This window comes from Galeopterus variegatus, unplaced genomic scaffold (genome assembly GCF_000696425.1).
Source record: "Galeopterus variegatus unplaced genomic scaffold, G_variegatus-3.0.2 Scaffold9546, whole genome shotgun sequence".
In the NCBI taxonomy this organism is placed as follows: Eukaryota; Metazoa; Chordata; class Mammalia; order Dermoptera; family Cynocephalidae; genus Galeopterus; species Galeopterus variegatus.
Genome location: NW_007735657.1, coordinates 70,964 through 74,912, shown reverse-complemented (window position 1 = coordinate 74,912; position 3,949 = coordinate 70,964). Strand labels below are relative to the sequence as shown.

The 3,949-nt window shown below is 35.9% G+C and overlaps 1 long non-coding RNA gene across 1 annotated transcript in view; it reads left to right on the top strand.

Annotated features, from left to right (window-relative positions):
* The first annotated feature begins 1,084 nt into the window (after window positions 1–1,084).
* Window positions 1,085–3,949, top strand: part of LOC103609380 — a 29,852-nt gene continuing 26,987 nt past the window's right edge. The window contains exon 1 of the long non-coding RNA XR_552135.1: window positions 1,085–1,185. This is a non-coding gene — a long non-coding RNA (uncharacterized LOC103609380). The remainder of the gene's footprint in view (window positions 1,186–3,949) is intronic.

The window sequence follows — 3,949 nt, the reverse complement described above, 5'->3', positions numbered from 1 at the left end:
TAATAAAATATATAAATGCTTTTTATGGACTTTTTTGTTATTTTTACCTAAACTCATAATGTTTTCTTTACCAAAATGTTTAGAGGTAAGCAGATTGTCTATTTGCCAGGATTTTCCTAGTATACATGATCATACATACTTGAAGAATGTCATGTAAGTATCAAGAATTAGGAACATTTTTATTCACAACCACTAAAGAGCTGTAATTGAGTTGTTTTAACAATACATTTTGAAAATACTCAGAATTATAGTGGAAATGGTACCTATGGTTTCCTTAAAAGCAAAGTAGTGATGTCAAGAGGTAGGGTCTGGGGACCCAAGAGTTGGCCTTGACTACCCCATTCTCTTACCAGGTTCTTAACTACACCACAGGAAAGAATTCAAGGGCAGAGTCACGGTAAAAAGTGAGAGCAAATTTAATATAACAGCTAAGAAATACATGTTCCACAGACAGAGTGCATCATAGCTCCAGAGACTGAGCAGGGCCCACACCAAGTTTAACACAAAAGCAAGAAGTTAAAGCTCAGTACAGAATGCAGGCTGGCTTAAGAGAATGAGCAGCGCTTGCTGAAAGTAAGTTTGATACAAAAAGAAATACACACTCCACAGGCAGAGTGGGGGCTGGCATCAGGCGAATGAGCAACAGCGTCACCTCCTGCTTTTATAGTTTTGCCATCTAATGAATATTCAATTAAGGGGGTGGTCCCCCTTGTGTAACATTAGTCTTGCACATGCTTAGTTGGTCTCTTCTTGCATGATGTTCATTGTTCAAATCCTGTCACATGCAGCAGACATCTTCAAGAATCTTCTGTGCTCTTTAGGATCTCTAGTGGAAGGTCATTCAGCCAACAGGGTTATATAACCCTTCTCTATTGAACATTCCTAGCCACTGGATTTGCATACGCCAACCCCTTGTGGTCTCATTTTCCCCTGTTGGTGCTTAAAATAGTTCTAACTGGCAACAGTAACTTTCCTCTAGGGGAGTGGCTGGAAACCCAGAGGCATGTCCTAAAACCTGAACCCAGGGTAACTGAGCACCTCCTATTTCAGTAGGATATTTTAATTAGTAATCTTTATTTCCTTTAGGGTTTAATGAAGAAATTCATTCGATGTTCTACACGTGTAACTGTGGGAACTATCAAAAAATTTCTAAGTTTAAAACTAAAACTTCCAAGTTCTTATGAGGTAAGTTAAATAGTATCTAATCTTGATCATTTTGATAATTCTGATCTGAAGTAAAATTCTAACAAAAGTGGAAGTTAACAGAATATATTCAAATTAATTTTTGTGGAAACCCAGGTTATTTTCATGTTAAAAATTTAATTTTTAGACTGTTATGTGATGTGTATTTTCCAGCTTAACACATCCTGAGTAAAATATGATACTAATGCATTTAGTGTTATATAATTAGAGGAGATATTTAAAGAACTTACATTAACTCCCAGATTAAATATCCCAGCTAAATGGGTTTTTTCAATGCCAGCATGCTTTAGGGTATGTTTTTTATCTGAGACTTTTGAGATCCATTATTACCATTTCTTTATAGACTTCTTCAGAATGTAAAACATTGTCTTTTTATCAAAAGGGATCTCATAAATAATATTCATATAGTTCTGTGATACGTAAAAGTGACATTGTTTAGCACTAGGTACAACCTATTGCATCTGCATAAATGCAACTTACTAGTTTATTTACAGGAGAGATAAATTGCCCTGATAATTGATCCAGTGTTTAAAGAATGTGATCCTATGAGTATGGTTATAACATAGTGAGGAAATATGGCTACCAATTCTCATCTGCCCAAATGGCAGTCTTACAACTTTTATTTACCCTTTTCCTTTAGTTTATGATAGTAGCATCAAGAAAAATGAAGACCAGGACTAGTTTTCTATATAAACAAAGACATCAAAGGCAACATAGTTTTTCTGGCTTATCTGCAGTAATATTGAGGAGTAATGTCGTGAATAGTCATCATAGGAGAAATAGGATGTGATAGGATTTGAACACAGACATTTACTGACAGGTATTAAGTCTGTATTTTGAGGAAGCATGTGATTCTTATTTGAAAATTTCTCTCAGATGACTAGTCTGTGGATTAGCAATTTTGATTATGGTTTGGTCCTACAAATATAAAAAAAAAATTCAGAGATATCAATTTTTGTAATAGGAAAAAATTGTGAAAGTTAAATATCAGAGCCCAATATACTTGATATAAGTAAAAGATAATGATTCATACATATAACTACAGTGGAATATAGACAATATAGATTTGGTTTTAAACTTTATTTTCTTCTTGTAAGATACCACGTATGGTTTTATTTCCTTTTAAGTCTGATTTACTGAATTACCATTTTCTAGTTTTCAGGAAGTTGTTAGAGCTAAGAGAACTATTATTATCATGCAGTCTTACTTCTGGCTTGTATTGTATTTCTCTGTAGACAAAGATTTAAGGGGAGGAGAATCAATCCCCTCACGGCTCCTTATCTATTCCAATGCAAAGGACTTTTCCTGTGATTTTAGGAATATTTATTGGTCTCCCCTTATTTTGCTGCCTAGCATATAGGGAGATGATCTAATGAAATAAATACCTCACAGCTGAAGCTTGTGTGACAGCATTGCTAATTGAGGCAGAATAGTTTACTTTTTATCCTTTTTTTTTTTTTTTTTTGGTCTTTTTTCGTGTCCGGCAACGGATCGCAACCCTCCGTGTCGCGCCCGTACCGGACCGGGACTGGCAACGGGATTGCGACCCTCGGTGTTGCGCCCGCACCTCGCTCAGCCAGTGAGCGGGAACCGGTCTGTATGTGGGATCCGAACCCTCGGTGGGAGCGCCGCTGCGCTCCCAAGCGGCGCACTGCAGCAGTGCACCACCGGGCTGGCCCTGAATAGTTTGCTTTTTAAATGTCAGTAATAGAAGCAGTATACCTGATTAGTAATTGCATACTAAGTAAGTTCCTTAACTTCTCTGCTTATAAATATATTTTACAGGCAAGATAAAACAAAATTGTCTTCTTTTTTTTTAAAGTTAATAAAATAATGTCTGAAAAACATTTCAAGGTCTATAAGTCACCATAAATCATTAAAAAAAAAAATCAGTAATTTAGTTTCATATGTCTAATACAATTGGAACTAAACTCATTTTAGACTTAAAGTTCAAAACTGTACTCTGTCTATCCAGACACAGAATTATTTAAAACCCATTCTCCTTCTCCCTCTCCACACTTCAAATGAAATCTTATCAGTTTGCTTTTAATAGTGAGAGAACTAAAATGTTATTTATAGGAATCCATGATAAACATTTGTTTAATTAGGCTTTGTTGAATTAGTGAAGCATTGCCACAGTTTCTGTGGCCTGCTAAAGGATTGGGAGGTTGTTTGATTCCTGCAACTTAGAGAAAAAGTGAGTACTGATAAGTACAAACCTTTTCTGAAGTTTCCTACAAGGTGAGAAGAGGACCCGGGAAGTATTGTACAGGTTACCAACCAAGCAAACCAGAGGCTGGATAGCTCTAGGAGCCATAGACTTGTGGCACAGGCTTAACTGTTGTATCAACTTAGCTATCAGTAATTACTAGAAATTCTCATATACTTCAAAGGCCCCATAAATCACTGTTTCCACAGTTGTTTGCCCTCTTTGAATCCAAACTAATGAGAGAAAGCAATCCCTTCAAATCTTGAGAAGATTAAGGGATTCTGACAGATGAATTCAGAAGCCAAAAGTTATGAAGTTGCTACAGTTTCTTCTCATTCAGTATGCTGAAATCACAGAAATATGTCTAAAACCTCTAAGGTTACACAGAGACATGCACAAAGAAAGTTTATATTACGCTTATAAGTTATGTTTATGAATTCGAGATACAGGTATGTGGGCAAGATAAACAGTGCTTCGTGTTACTTATATCTGACTGGTTAATACTCTATGAGAGGGACAAGTGATTTCAGTAAAAAT